The sequence below is a fragment of the Phocoena phocoena genome, chromosome 5 (genome assembly GCF_963924675.1).
Source record: "Phocoena phocoena chromosome 5, mPhoPho1.1, whole genome shotgun sequence".
Taxonomy (NCBI): Eukaryota; Metazoa; Chordata; class Mammalia; order Artiodactyla; family Phocoenidae; genus Phocoena; species Phocoena phocoena.
This window is the reverse complement of record NC_089223.1, coordinates 125673302-125690775: the sequence shown is the minus strand read 5'-3', so window position 1 is coordinate 125690775 and position 17474 is coordinate 125673302.

The following is a 17474-nucleotide window of genomic DNA, read 5'->3' as shown; positions in this document are numbered from 1 at the left end:
ATAAGAAATGCAAGAGCAAGCGGTCTTCTTAAAATACTTATTTAGGCTGCGCCAGGTCTTAGTTGCAGCAGGCGGGCTCTTAGCTTGCAGCAAGCAGGCGGGATCTATTTCCCCAAACAGGGATTGAACCTGGGCTGCCTGTGTTGGGAGCATGGAGTCTTAGCCACTGGACCACCAGGGAAGTCCCAAGAGCAAGCATTTTAATTCCTTCTGTGTTTCAGCTGGGTCTGTAGAGAAAGAGTTTAGGCCTTGAAGGGAATCTGCTGCTTTCTGGTGACCTTGAGCAAGTTTCTGAAATTCTATGAGCCTAATTTTCAGAGACTAATAATACCTACCACACAGGTGAGAAATAAGATAAAGGCCACCAATTCCCTGACATATACAACACACTATTCCCTCCTTCCTCTCCTTTGCAGTGGTAGGAAGACATTCAGATATCTTTTTCAGTGGTATATAATTTTCTTCTTTAAAGGTAACAATCTTTTGTTAATTAAATAGATAGTTCTAAATCTGAAAAACGATTACTAGTTTTTCCTCATTTTATCATTAACAAAGTATTGATGTGTTTAGTAATAGAGAATCAAGGCAATACTAAAGCAGTAATGCCAGGAGTCATAGATCCACATTTATTAATATTCTCAAATGCCCAGCTCATAATTTAGAATCTACATTCCGGTGGAGATTGTCCTGAAATCATTTGCATAACTTAGTTAACCATTTGTGTAACTTGCAGATGAGATGTCAGAGACAGAACTGAGTGATTATGTCAAGTTGAAAACACCTCATTACTGACCAGCTTCATTGTACAACAGTATGCACATTGTGTCTAAGTTAACTCTCTTTAGGAGCAAATTTGAAAGTGTGAGATTACAGCAATGAGTTCATTGTGTTTGCTGTTTAGCTTCACAGATTTGTGTGCATTTAGTTAACCTTATAGTTCAACTGCTGGGAAATAATTCAGAATCATCTCACAACCTAGCTTGTGTTAAGTAAAACTGGTGATTAGAATGGCTAAATATATTGTGAATGTACTGTTCCAGTATTTTCCTCAAATGATTGCATCTCTTAAAGCAAATTAGAACTTCAGGCATCCTAAATGAAAAAATCACTAGACTCATGTATCTCTAACATACATTCTTTTTTTTTTTTTTTGCGGTACGCGGGCCTCTCACTGCTGTGGCCTCTCCCGTTGCGGAGCACAGGCTCCGGACATGCAGGCTCAGCGGCCATGGCTCTCGGGCCCAGCCGCTCCGCGGTATGTGGGATCTTCCCAGACCGGAGGCACGAACCCGTGTCCCCTGCATCGGCAGGCGGACTCTCAACCACTGCGCCACCAGGGAAGCCCCCTAACGTACATTCTTGAGCAGTCAGAATTAAGTTCAAATTAGACTTTACTCATGATGGTTAACTATGTGTCAACTTGGCTAATCTGTGATGCCCAGTTGTTTGGTCAAACACTAGTCTAGATGTTGCTGTGAAGGTATTTGTATATGTAATTAACATTTACAATCAGTTGACTTGAAGTTAAACAGATTACCCTCCATAATGTGGATAGGCCTCATACAATCAGTTAAGACTTAATTTCTCCAAAAAAGAAGCAGTTCTGCCTCAAAACTGCAACATAGAAACCCTGCCTGAGTTTTCAACCTGCTGACCTGTCCTGTAGATTTCAGACTCAAGAGTCAACATCAACTCTCACCTGAGTTTCCAGTTGGGCAGCCATACAGATTTCAGGCTTACCAGCCCCCACAATTGTGTAAGCTAATTCCTTAAGATAAATTATTCTTGGACTTCCCTGGTGGTCCAGTGGTTAAGACTCTGCCTTCCAGTGCAGGGGATGTGGGTTTGATCCCTGGTCGGGGAACTAAGATCCCATGTGCCGCGAGGCAACTAAGCCCACACGCCGCAAATACTGAGCCTGTGCACCACACCCATGTGGCACAACTACAGAGCCCACGTGCTCTTGAACCTGCATGCCACAACTCCAGAGCCTGTGTGCTGCAAATACTGAGCCTGCGCTCTACGGAGCCCACACGCCACAACTAGAGAGAAGCCCACACACCACAACAAAGATCCCGCATGTTGCAACTAAGACCCAACACAGCCAAAAATAAATAAATAAGTAAAAAAAAAAAAAAAAAGAATCCACCTTCCAATGCAGGGGGCGCAGGTTTAATCCCTGGCCGGGGTACTAAGATCCCACATGCCACAGGGCAACTAAGCCCACACACCATAACTACCAGGCCCATGTGCTCTGGAGCCTGCGCGCCACAACTTGAGTGCCTACGTGCCACAACTACTGAGTCCACACGCTCTAGAAGCCCACACGCCACAACTAGTGAGAAGCTCACATGCCACAGTGAAAGATCCCATGTGCCACAACGAAGATCCCATGTGCCTTAACTAAGCCCGACACAGCCAAATAAATAAAATATTCTTTCAATATCTATCATAATCTCCATAGATTTAGATCTATGTTCAAAGATTACATATATCTCTATCTATTTGTATCTCCTATTGGTCTGTTACTCTGGAGAACTCTAATACACTATTTTCTAATTATTAGTACATATGAGACTTTAAAAGTTTTACTTCATTTTTGTAATTAAATGACAAATCCATTCTTGATTTAGTTCAGTACTTAATAATGATCTGACATGGCTACCTGGGCTTCAGTTTCTAATTCTGAAAGACATTTCAGCCATGAAATATATTACTTTTATCAATATGTCTCCCATTGTTCCAGATAAAATCTGAAATAGGATTTTATCTAATCTCTGAAATAGAGGTCATCAAAGGTCATGAGACTGACAAAGAGGAAAGATGAACACAATTAATCCTTCTGCTCCCAAAGATACCAAAGTCAATGTGAAATTTAGGAGAAGAGCATAATCTAGTAATCTGACTCAAAATCACTTCTACTGGGTCTTCCCTGGTGGCGCAGTGGTTAAGAATCCGCCTGCCAATGCAGGGGACACGGGTTCGAGTTCTGGTCTGAGAAGATCCCCCATGCCGCAGAGCAACTAAGCCCGTGTGCCACAACTACTGAGCCTGCGCTCTAGAGCCCATGAGCCACAACTACTGAGCCCATGTGCCACAACTACTGAAGCCCATTCACCTAGAGCCCGCAGTCTGCAACAAGAGAAGCCACCGGAATGAGAAGCCCGTGCACTACAACGAAGAGTAGCCCCCGCTCTTCACAACTAGAGAAAGCCCGCACACAGAAACAAAGACCCAACACAGCCAAAAATAAATAATCACTCCTATTGACCCCAAGATTTTAAAAAATATTTTTAAATCATTTTTAATTAATTTAACAGAAGTAACAAGAAATCATTATCTTGGGGGAACTATCTTTGGGGGAAAACAAAACACATTGCAGCTGTTAGAATATTTGACCTGCCTGAACTCCAATTCCTGACTGCTCTCCAAAGACAGTGATGATTTTCAGATTAGTGTATATCCTTCTAAACTTTTCTCTAAGCATTTACATTCATATAGCTGTACCTGTGGAAATACTGCAAAGCTTAGGTTCCAGAATCTATAGGCGAACTGCCTGTGTGACCTAGGGCAAGACACTCAACTTCTCCATGCCCAGTTTTCAAGTCTGTAATACGGGGATGATAATTACAGTACCTAATTCATGGAGACGTTTTGAGGATCAAATGAGTTCATCTATGTAAAGCACTGAGAACAGTGTCTGGCATGTAGTATGCACTATAAAGTATTAGCTATTATCATTTTTTAAAACCTTATTTATTTGGCTGCCTCAGGTCTTAGTTGCAGCATGTGGGATCGTTGGTTGAGGCACACAGGCTCTTCGTTGCAGCACACAGGCTTCTCTAGTTGTGGTCCGTGGACTTCTCTCTAGTTGTGGCACACGTGGGCTCCAGAGTGTGCAGGCTCAGTAGTTGCGGCATGTGGGCTCTCTAGTTGTGGCGTGCAGGCTTAATTGCCCAACCAGGGATCAAACCTGGGTTCCCTGCATTGGAAGGCAGATTCTTTTTTTAAAAAAATAAATTTATTTATTTTTGGCTGCCTTGGGTCTTTGTTTCTGCTCGCAGGCTTTCTCTAGTTGCGGCAAGCGGGGGCTACTCTTCGTTGCCATGAGTGGACTTCTTGTTGCAGTGGCTTCTCTTGTTGCAGAGCATGAGCTCTAGAGCGCAGGCTCAGTAGTTGTGGCACACGGGCTTAGTTGCTCTGCGGCATGTGGGATCTTCCCAGACCAGGGATCAAACCCGTGTCCCTTGCATTGGCAGGCGGATTCTGAACCACTGCGCCACCAGGGAAATCCCTTAGCTATTATCATTTTCACCTCTTTTATTTATCATAAATGGCATCCTACTACTGTATGTTATTTTGAAAATTTGTTTAACCCCTTCATGTATTATGGAAATATTTCCATAATATTACAAATAAAATCTGCCGCTTCTTTTTTCAGCTATTTCAAGTCTCATTTTCCATATAATGATTTCAACCTCAGTACCTAGAAGTAATATCTACGTTTATTTATCCAAATAGTTTTTCTCTTTTTAAGTGTTTGGTAAACTAGAAAGCATTATGGAAATATTTGTATAGATGTCTTTACTGGGTATCAAATGGGGAAGGAGATAAGACTCTGCCTTATCTGGGTCATACCCATTACTAACCTTGGTAGCCTCCATTCATTTTTGAGGCTTGCTTCCATTTACTAGAGATGGTGACTCACCAAAGATGTAAGCAGTCAGTGGCAAAGCTACCATACTCTGGCTGTTCTATTTTTCCCTTCTTCCAGTTGGGTTGCTGCCTCATTGCCTTGAATGAAGCTGCATGTGTGTTTAAAGAAAAGCAAGGGAGGACAAATGATTGACATGGTTGAAGGTGATGTTTACACTGCAGTTCTGCTTCCTTTTGAAGTTCCCTTTTGAGGGCATCTCCTCCTTTCGACCCAAAAAAGGATTAGGAACTGCTGCCACACATCTGGTGCTGTTGGGTTCCATCCTCAGAGGGCTAGGTGAAAGGGCAAGGGAGAGGGGCAAAGGGAGATGAGGGAGGCTTCTGCTTTGATCTTCCTAACAATATCCTCAGGCTGCTGTTTAAGTAGACACAGCACCTGGTACAGCTCCTGGCACAAACCAGGCATTTGGCAAATGTTTGCTGATTAAATAAATGAATCAATTAAAGCTTTACTTGCCATAGCAGGACAAAGTGTGGTTCACATTTTAAAAAGGTGGGGGAAAGAATTCTGTATTATCAGCATCTATTTTGATGTCTCTCCTCCCTTCCCCTCTTAGATCCTCACCCTATTGCATGAACTCTAAGGGGCAGAACTTGAATCTCATCTATCTTTGTGTCTCTAGCTGTAGGACAGTATCTGCTCATAAATATTAATGAACAAGTGAATGAATGATTCTGGCTAAATTAGGTTTGTCATAAAGCAACAGTAATCTTTAGGTTAACTCCAGAAACACAAAAGCCCCTGAGACTGCTCCAAAAGGCCTAAGACCTGAGGTGAGGGTCACTCCAGCTTCCTCCAAGGCAAACCCACCTTTGTGAGGCTGGGTCAAAACTAGCCAGTCTGTGAATCCTGCAGGAATTGGGAAACAAGGCAGATGTACCTGGGGCATTTTGTTGTTTTGCCATCCACCAAGCTGGGAAGTACTCCTCATTTTTAACCAGATGGTCTCTGAGCTGATATTTCTTCCCAGTCACGTGTCTGAACTGATGCAATGGTGTTCCAGAGGTTATAAGAGAAAAGTTGCTGGGGATCGCATCTGAAAGACCTAATCCCTTACTTCTGTTTCTGTGGCAAAGGTTTTCACAACAATCAGTCTTCTCAAGAAGTATACACACAGCGTGCATGACCAGGCCCCAGTGGGAGACAGAGCGTGAAGCCGTGCAGGCGGAAAACACTGTTTGCACTCTTAGAGAATAACATCACCGTCAGCACACTCGCCAGGGTGCTCAGAGGTTGACAGACATATACTGTGCCTTAAAAGAAGAAGAACAGAAATCTGAGTCCTGGTGAGAGTTTTCAAGTGGATCCCAAGGCCAAATGAATAGTATGTTTCTTCATCCAAATGTAGCCAGTAAAGGAATAGGACAGAACATTCAAGTGGGGCCAGCAAAGACACTGAACTTTTCACTTTTACGGATGGTACTGTGAATGTGAGAGCTAAGAGATGGGATGAAAGTTAAAAAGGTGTGCTAGCAAACGATTGCTTCTTTTGCTTACCACACCTTGCAGTGCTCAGATTTGTCTAGCTCAGTTGGCAGAAAGGAGGTCAGCAGTAGATTAGATGGTCCAGATCCATTTCATACACCAGATATGAATTCCCAGAGACTCCTGGGGAGGACAGGGCTGATCTGATTTGTTGGGGTAGAAGGAAAGGCAACTCAAAGAGAGGAAAAGGGCCAAAACAGCATTTTTCAAATGAAGAATTCTTCCCCTACCTTCATTCCTAGGAGCAGAGACTTTTACTTTCCTGGTGAGATCACAGGAGCTGAGTGTGTAAATTCCAAACTCTTTGGCATTGATTCTTCAGAGGATGTTACAAATTCCAATTCCATCCTGCCCCATGTCATTCTGGATGTGGTATTTAAATAAGGGCATTCAGGGACTTCCCTGGCAGTTCAGTGGCTAAGGCTCCGTGCTCCCAACGCAAGAGGCCCAGGTTTGATCCCTGGTCAGGGAGCTAGATCCCCCATGCTGCAACTGAGTTCACATGCCGTAACTAAAGATTCCACAAGCTGCAACTAAGACCTGGTGCAGCCAAATAAATAAATAAAATAAATAAATCTTAAAAAAAAGAATAAGGGCATTCAACAGTTTCCTCTACACTAGCTTCATGCCTGTACATTAACCTGGCAGTCACCAGGATTTCCCTTGTAGTTACCTTCAGCCAGGCTTTATCTTGCTAAAACAAATCACATACTGTGAACTTCACATAAAGAAGAGATAATGTCACAAAAATTTTACCCATTTAGGCCTTAGATAAATTATGGCCCTAGGCTTTTCAAAAGTCATACTCTTTATATATCACCTCATACAAAGCAGGGCCTAAGTTTATGGGGCTCTAAACATGGGTTTCTTACCTGGGCATCCGCCAGGAGCTGAAGCAGCCAAGAAATAACTCACTGGAAAGAGTCAGGCAGACACCCTCTCTGCAAGCTCTCAGTCCTGTTGAAACATGCCTCCCAAGGACATGAACACTTTGTTCAACACAGCCCCTTTGCAACCATATGGAGCAGTGACATGTTCAAACCGTGCACTCAAGAATACAATATATAGAACTTCTCTCTTTCAACAACCCTATAACCCAATTCAAACTCTATTTTGAACTTGCATTTCCCTTTGTGATGGATGTAAAGCGGCCCCAAATTCTTTGTAGCACCTCACACTGAGGTGAAATCTATTTCCCCACTCCCTGAATCTGGAAAGGCCCTGTGACTTTCTTTGACCAACAGAATGTAGTAGAAGTGCCGTGGGACTTCTGAGCCCAGGCTCAAGAGACCTCACAGCTTCTTTTATCCTCTTGGAAAGCTTCCAGCATTCTGTGAAGAAGACTGGAGAGAGACTGGAGAGAGAAGACAGCCATCCCATCTGAGGCACCACCCCTGTGAGTGAAGCCATGTTGGATGGTCCAGCCTCATGCAATCCCCAGATAACTGCAGCTGCAAGAGTGATCTCAGGCAAGAATGGCAAAAGAGCCACTCCAGCTAAGCCCAGTCCATTGCCAACCCATAGAAACCGTGAGCAAATGAATGATGGCTTTTTAAGCCATTAACGTGTGGGGTGACTTGTTATGCAGCAATAGATAACTGATACAACCCTGGTGGTTGAAACCATAATTGTAGTCAATTCCAGAAAAGTGAGTTTGATTTAAATTCAATCAATTCAGAATTTCCTCATCCACAGCCTTCTCTCTGAAGTGGCATGTAAAGTTCCATACAATCCTATATCTGAGACCTGAACAAATTTGATAAGCTCAAGCTATTATATAAAACTCTACATTCAACAGAGAATACACTTTCAAGAACACATGAAAAACTGACAAAAATATTTCATGCATTAGGTCAAATGGAAGTCTAAATAATTCTGAAGGATTACAATGCAGACTTAATTATCTTGCCATAATATAATAAACTTAGAAATTACCAAAGGATACCTTTTTAAAAATCTCTTGTGTTTAGAAACTGAAAAATATTACTAAATGTGAGTCACACTTATAGCCCTATAATGGAAACACTATGTATATGCCAAACAACTATGAGATTCACCTTTGCAATACTAAAAGGAAATTTATAACTTTAAATAAATTTTTAGGAAATAAATATTAAATTAACTAAGCCTTTAAGCTATTTTGGTTTCCTGGAAGTTGCAATCAAAATTGCGCTCACGACACCAGGCCCTCAGTTTTTATAAAGATTGCCATCCTCCCATTCTTGGTTGATTCTGAAAGTCTATGGATCTTCTCTTAGACAACTACAGAGAATATTTGAATGTCAGGCTATGTAAAATTTTATGCATTGAATTCTCTCCTGCTCAACTTAAAAAAAAAAATGCAGCCTTTATTGAGGTATAGTTGACATATAAAATTGTAAGATATTTAAAATGGTCATCACGGTGAAAGGATTTCCCACATCTAGTTAATTAACACATCCACCAGGCTCCTGCTCAACTGTTATCAAAAGTCCAACTGAAGGAAATATGTAAGGAATCCATCTTGAAGAACATACAGTTACTCCATCCCCTTAGACGGCTCACTTTTATTCCCTGGATTATCACAGAGTTGCATATGGAATCTACTGTCTTCCTTCAGAACACGTTTTTGAATTATGCATACTGTTATATCTTTGGTTTACACAGAGGAATGGTAGAGGAAACTTCTGACAGGATCCACCATTGTGTTTATTGAGGAATGTTGTTAAAGATGTCCATGTGGCACTTGATGCCAACACATGAAACCCCACACAAATGTCTTACGGACCTAAGAAACAATAAAAGTTTCCTTTCTCCTAAGAAACTGAATCATTATTGCTTTAGTGAAATGTGAAGTTTTAACCTATCATGTTTCTCGTTTTACCTTGGCTATTAGGCAGCTCAAAAAAATACTGGCAGCCCAATTTTAAGAACAATAAACTACTTTATGATCTATAAATCTTCATGCTATCCTAGCTTTAAACCCTTTGTTTTTTTACATTTCCATTTATTATAAGGTTAAAATTCTTGTAAATTACTTCAATTCCTTTACAGAATGAAGTAGGCAAATATAAATTTTTAAAATACCAAAAAAATTGATATTTTGGGGAGTTCTTGAACTAGAATGTAATCTTCATATAATATAACCATATGGTCTTCCAAGCTGGTGAGTTATATCTGACAGATAATTTTCACTCCATTTAGTGTTTTTCAGTTTTCAGGATAAGAATGTTATCCACAAAAGTGACTTATCTGACCAGTCTCAGGCTCTCTGGAGGCTATCAACTGGGTAGAGGACAGGCATCTTAACATCAGGTGTTTCTTGCAACCTCTGTTAACCATTCCTTCAGGGGCAACCTGAGGGGCAGCTGGGAAGGAAGACAGCTGCTCCCCAAGGGGCCCGTGCCCCTTCCCCAACTTCACTGGACCACTCTTGCAAAAGCATAGTAATCCTCCTTCTCAGGACGCCAGAATGTTCTTAATCTTATTACAAATCAGATCATTTTGAAAGCCCCTCCTCTCAAGGGAAATGGGATTGACCAAATCTGGTCAGATAAGTCAAACTGCAATTACTCCTTCTAGACACAAACACTTAGTGGTGTTAGAATGACCAAATGCAAAACACTGACAACACCAAATGCACGTGAGGATGTGGAGCAGTAAGAATGCTCATTCACTGGTGGTGGGAATGCAAAATGATATAGCCACCTCACCTTGGAAGACAGTTCGGAAGTTACAAAAATAAATACACTGTTATACAATCTAGCAGTCACCCTCTATGGTACTTAACCAAAGGAGCTGAAAACTTATGTCCACACAAAACCCTGCACTTGGATGTTTGTAGCAGCTTTATTCATAATTGCCAAGACGTGGAAGCAAACAAGATGCCCTTCAGTAGGTGAGTGGACAAATAAACTGTGGTATATCTAGACAATGGACTGTTATTCAGCAAGAAAAATAAATGAGCTTTCAAGCCATGAAAAGACATGAAGGAACCTTAAATGCATATTACTAAGTGAAAGAATCCAATCTGAAAAGGCTTCGTACCGCATGATTCCAACTATATAACATTCTGGAAAAGGCAAAACTATGGAGATAGTAAGATGATCAGTGGTTGCCTGGGTTGGGGGAGGGATGACTAGGTAGCGCACAGAGGATTTTTAGGCAGTGAAAATACTCTATATAACATGATAATGGTGGATACATATTATTATATATTTGTTCAAACCCACAGAATGTACAACACCAAGAGTGAACAAACACTAAGGTAAACTATGGACTTTGGATGATTATGATATGTCAATATAACTTCATCCTTGGTAAAACACGTACCATTCTGGTGAGTGATGTTGATAACGGGGGAGGCTGTGCATGTGTATGAGCAGGGGACATATGGGAAATCTCTATACCTACCTCTCGGTTTTGTTTTAAATCTAAAACTGCTCTAGGAAAAATAATCTTATTTTATTGTTTTTAAAGGGCATGTTTAGAAACCCTCTGGAAGGGTACCCAGGAAATGGAGTAACTGGAAGAAACAAGGGGGAAGAAAGACTTTCCTCCATATACTGATATGAATTTTGAGCTGTGTGAATGTAATGTCTATTCTAAAAAGAAATAATTCTTAAATCTCGAGGGGCAGAGTCAAGATGGTGTACTAGGAGGACACGGAATTCGCGTCTCCTCACAACTAGGGCACCTACCAGGCACCGACTGGAGGGGGATCACAGACACCTAAGGAGTCGGGAGGAACCCCCAGCAACTGGATCTGGGTTCTGTTTTACCTTGTTGATTCACTGTTGTTGATTCTTTTACATTTTAATTTTTCCTAATAAATCTTTTATTTTCTAATTTATTTTATTCTTTATATTTTGTTAATGTTCTCTCCTTTTGGCTTGTTACCCACCCCTCCTTTTTTTTTTTCCTTTTTTTTGTTGTGGTTTTATTTTACCTTGTTGCAGTTGTTTCAATTATAGTTCTATTTTTCCTAATATAATTTTTATCTTTCTAATTCTATTTTATTTTTTATTCTGCTCCTTTTTTTTTTTTTTTTTATCATGCCACAAAGCTTGCAGGATGTTTGTTCCCAGGCTGGAGTTTGGGCCCGAGCTCCTGTGGTGGGAGCTCCGAAACCAAATCACTGGACTAACAGAGAACTTCAGACCATAGGGAATATCAGTCAGAGTGAGGCCTTCTGGAGGTCCTCATCTCAGCACCAAGACCCAACTCTACCCAACTGCTTGCAAACTCCAGTACTGGACGTCTCAGGCCAAACAACCAGTAAGACAGGAATATACCCATCAAAAAAAAATAAAATAAATTGACGAAAAAATATGTTACAGATGAAGGAGCAAGGTAAAAACATACAAGGCCAAATAAATGAAGACGAAATAGGCAACCTACCTGAAAAAGAATTCAGAGTAATGACAGTAAAGATGATCCAAACTCTCGGAAACAGAATGGAGAAAATGCAAGAAACATTTAACAAGGATCTAGAAGAACTAAAGAGCAAACAAACAATGATGAACAACACAATAAATGAAATTAAAAATACTCTAGAAGGAATCAATAACCGAATAACTGAAGCAGAAGAACGGATAAGTGAGCTGGAAGATAAAATGGTGGAAATAACTGCCAGGGAGCAGAATAAAGAAAAAAGGATGAAAAAAATTGAGGACAGGCTCAGAGACCTCTAGGACAACATTAAACACAACAACATTAGAATTATAGGGGTCCCAGAAGAAGAAGAGAAAAAGAAAGAGTCTGAGAAAATATTTGAAGAGATTATAGTTGAAAACCTCCCTAACATGGGAAAGGAAATAGTCAAGTCCAAAAGCACAGAGAGTCCCATACAGGATAAACACAAAGAGAAACATGCCAAGACACATATTAATCAAACTATCAAAAATTAAATACAGAGCAAAAATATTAAAAGCAGTAAGGGAAAAGCAAAAAATAACATACAAGGGAATCCTCATAAGGTTAACAGCTGATTTTTCAGCAGGAACTCTGCAGGCCAGAAGGGAGTGGCAGGACACACTTAAAGTGATGAAAGGGAAACACCTACAACCAAGATTACTCTACCCAGCAAGGATCTCATTCAGATTTGATGGAGAAATTAAAAACTTTACAGATAAGCAGAAGTTAAAGAGAATTCAGCACCACCAAACCAGCTTTACAACAAATGCTAAAGGAACTTCTCTAGGCAGGAAACACAAGAGAAGGAAAAGGCCTACCAAAACAAACGCAAAACAATTAAGAAAATGGTAATAGGAACATACATATCAATAATTACCTTAAATGTAATTGGATTAAATGCTCCAACTGAAAGACATAGACTGAGGGTTTCCCTGGTGGCGCAGTGGTTGAGAGTCCACCTGCCGATGCAGGGGACGCGGGTTCGTGCCCTGGTCCGGGAAGATCCCACATGCCACAGAGCGGCTGGGCCCGTGAGCCATGGCCGCTGAGCCTGCGTGTCTGGAGCCTGTGCTCCACAATGGGAGAGGCCACAACAGTGAGAGTCCCGCGTACAGAAAAAAAAAAGACACAGACTGGCTGAATGGATACCAAAACAAGACCCATACATATGCTGTCTACAAGAGACCCACTTCAGACCTAGGGACACATACAGACTGAAAATGAGAGGATGGAAAAAGACATTCCATGCAAATGGAAATCAAAAGAAAACTGGAGTAGCAATTCTCATATCTGATAAAATAGACTTTAAAATAAGGACTATTACAAGAGACAAACAAGTACACTATATAATGATCAAGGGATCAATCCAAGAAGAAGATATAACAATTGTAAATATTTATGCACCCAGCATAGGAGCACCTCAAAATAATAAGGCAAATGCTAACAGCCAGGGAAATGGAGAGTAACGCAATCACAGTAGGGGACTTTAACACCCTACTTTCACCAATGGACAGATCATCCAAAATGAAAATAAACAAGGAAACACAAGCTTTAAATGACACATTAAACAAGATGGACTTGACTGATATTTATAGGACATTCCATCCAAAAACTACAGAATACACTTTCTTCTCAAGTGCTCATGGAACATTCTCCAGGATAGACCATATCTTGGGTCACAAATGAAGCCCTGGTAAATTTAAGAAAACTGAAATCGTATCAAGTACCTTTTCCAACAACAACACTATGAGACAAGATATCAATTACAGGAAAAAATCTGTAAAAACTACAAACACATGGAGGCTAAATAATATGCTAGTAAATAACCAAGAGATCGCTGAAGAAATCAAAGAGGAAATCAAAAAAAAACCTAGAAACAAATGACAATGAAAACACAAAGACCCAAAACCTACGGGATGTGGCAAAAGTGGTTCTAAGAGGGAAGTTTATAGGAATAAACTCCTACCTCAAGAAACAAGAAAAGCCTCAAATAAACAACCCAACCTCACACCTAAAGCAATTAGAGAATCAAGAACAAAAAAACCCCAAAGTTAGCAGAAGGAAAGACATCATAAAGTTCAGATCAGAAATAAATGAAAAAGAAATGAAGGAAACAATAGCAAAGATCAATAAAACTAAAAGCTGGTTCTTTGAGAAGATGAACAAAATTGATAAGCCATTAGCCAGACTCATCAAGAAAAAAGGGGAGAAGACTCATATCAACAGAATTAGAAATGAAAAAGGAGAAGTAACAACTGACATTGCAGAAATACAAAGGATCATGACAGATTACTACAAGCAACTATATGCCAATAAAGTGGACAACCTGGAACAAATGGACTAATTCTTAGAAAAGCAAAACCTTCTGAGACTGAACCAGGAAGAAATAGAAAATATGAACAGACCAATCACAATCACTGAAATTGAAACTGTGATTAAAAATCTTCCAACAAACAAAAGCCCAGGACCACATGACTTCACAGGTGAATTCTATCAAACATTTAGAGAAGAGCTAACACGTATCCTTCTCAAAGTCTTCCAAAATATAGCAAAGGGAGGAACACTGCCAAACTCATTGTATGAGGCCACCATCACCCTGATACCAAAACCAGACAAAGATGTCACAAAAAAAGGAAACTACAGGCCAATATCACTGATGAACATAGAGGTAAAATTCCTCAACAAAATACTAGCAAACAGAATCCAACAGCACATTAAAAGGATCATACACCATGGCATTCCAGAATCCCAGGAATGCAAGGATTCTTCAATATATGCAAATCAATCAATGTGATACACCATATTAACAAATTGAAGGATAAAAACCATATGATAATCTAAACAGATGCAGAATAAGCTTTTGACAAAATTCAACACCCATTTATGATAAAAACTCTACAGAAAGTAGGCATAGAAGGAACCTACCTCAACATAATAAAGGCCGCATATGACAAACCCACAGCCAACATCATTCTCAATGGTGAAAAACTGAAACCATTTCCTCTAAGATCAGGAACAAGACAAGGTTGCCCACTCTTTTTTTTTTTTTTGTGGTACGCGGGCCTCTCACTGTTGTGGCCTCTCCCGTTGCGGAGCACAGGCTCGGGACGCGCAGGCCCAGCGGCCATGGCTCACGGGCCCAGCCGCTCCGTGGCATGTGGGATCTTCCCGGACCGGGGCACAAACCCGTGTCCCCTGCATCGGCAGGCGGACTCTCAACCACTGCACCACCAGGGAAGCCCTGCCCACTCTTATGACTATTATTCAACATAGTTTTCAAGCTTTAGCCACAGCAATCATACAAGTAAAAGAAATAAAAGGAGTCCAAATCGGAAAAGAAGAAGTAAAGCTGTCACTGTTTGAAGATGACATGATACTATACATAGAGAATCCTAAAGATGCTACCAGAAATCTACTAGAGCTAAACAATGAATTTGGTAGAGTAGCAGGATACAAAATTAATGTACAGAAATCTCTTGCATTCCTATACACTAATGATGAAAAATCTGAAAGAGAAATTAAGGAAACACTCCCATTTACCACTGCAACAAAAAGAATAAAATGCCTAGGAATAAGCCTACCTAAGGAGACAAAAGACCTGTATGCAGAAAACTATAAGACACTGATGAAAGAAATTAAAGATGACACAAACAGATGGAGAGATATACTATGCTCTTGGATTGGAAGAATCAACACTGTGAAAATGACTATACTACCCAATGCAATCTACAGATTCAATGCAATCCCTATCAAGCTACCAATGGCATTTTTCACAGAACTAGAAGAAAAAAATTCACAATTTGTATGGAAACAAAAGAGACCCCGAATAGCCAAAGCAATCCTGGGAAAGAAAAACAGAGCTGGAGGAATCAGGCTCTTGGACTTCAGACTATACTACAAAGCTACAGTAATCAAGACAGTATGGTACTGGCACAAAAACAGAAATATAGATCAATGGAACAGGATAGAAAGGTCAGATATAAACACACGCACATATGGTCACCTTATCTTTGATAAAGGAGGCAAGAGAATATAGTGGAGAAAAGACAGCCTCTTCAATAAGTGGTGCTGGGAAAACTGGACAGCTACATGTAAAAGAATGAAATTAGAACACTTCCTAACACCACACAGAAAAATAAACTCAAAATGGAATAAAGACCCAAATGTAAGGCAAAGACACTATAAAACTGTTAGAGGAAAACATAGGAAAAACACTCTATGACATAAATCATAGCAAGATCCTTTTTGACCCACCTCCTAAAGAAATGGAAATAAAAACAAAAATAAACAAGTGTGACCTAATGAAACTTAAAAGCTTTTGCACAGCAAAGGAAACCACAAACAAGATGAAAAGACAACCTTCAGAATGGGAGAAAATGTTTGCAAATAAAGCAACTGACAAAGGATTAATCTCCAAAATATACAGGCAGCTCATGCAGCTCAATATCAACAAAACAAACAACCCAATCCAAAAACCTAAATAGACATTTCTCCAAAAAGATATACAGATTGCCAACAAACACATGAAAAGATGCTCAACATCACTAATCATTAGAGAAATGTAAATCAAAACTACAGTGAGGTATCACCTCAACCGTTCAGAATGGCCGTATCAAAAAATTTACAAACAATAAATGCTGGAGAGGGTGTGGAGAAAAGGGAACCCTCTTGCACTGTTGGTGGGAATGTAAATTGATACAGCCACTATTCATAACAGTAGGGAGGTTCCTTAAAAAAATAAAAATAGAACTACTATATGACCCAGCAATCCCACTACTGGGTATATACCCTGAGAAAACCATAATTCAAAAAGACTCATGTACTACAATGTTCACTGCAGCACTATTTACAATAGCCAGAACATGGAAGCAACCTATGTGTCCATCGACAGATGAATGGGTAAGGAAGATGTGGCATATATATACAATGGAATATTACTCAGCCATAAAAGGAAACCAAATTGAGTTATTTGTAGTGAGGTGGTTGGACCTATAGTCTGTCATACAGAGTGAAGTAAGTCAGAAAGAGAAAAACAAATACCATATGCTAACACACATATATGGAATCTAAAAAAATTTTTTAATGGTTCTGATGAACCTAAGGGCAGGACAGGAATAAAGACGCAAAAATAGAGAAAGGACTTGAGGACACGGGCAGGGGGAAGGGTAAGCTGGGACAAAGTGAAAGAGTGGCATGGATTTATATATACACTACCAAATGTAAAATAGATAGCTAATAGAAAGCAGCCACATAGCACAGGGTGATCAGCTCAGTCTTTGTGACCACCTAGAGGGGTGGGATAGGGAGGGTGGGAGGGAGATGCAAGAGGGAGGAGGTACGGGGATATATGTATATGTATAACTGATTCACTTTGTTATAAAGCAGAAACTAACACACCATTGTAAAGCAATTATATTCCAATAAAGATGATAAATATATATATATATATAAATTATATATATATATATATATAAAGATCTCGATTTTGAAGGCCTAAATACTAAGGAATTTCAGCAACACTCAGTGAGTGACATGATTAAAGTAGGGTTTATGAAAGGAGCATCTGGCATTAGAGGACAGGATAGGGAAGGGTGGGAGAGATTAGAGGCTTTTCTAGACAGTTTGAAAGCAGTGGCTTAAAACTTTTATTTGTAGCCCTGGCTAGTAGCTTGCACCTGGTAGGCTCTGATAATATGTCTGTTGCTACTGGGGCTGTTGTTGCTGTGGTTAATGATGATTATAAATGTTGATGATGGTGAGGGCAGTGAGGGTAATGATAATACTTGGTATGGTAGGGATTCAGGAAGCTTTTGGATTAAGTCACACAGAGATGATGTTTGACTCTCATCCTGCACACTTCTTTGAAGCCCATCTTCTG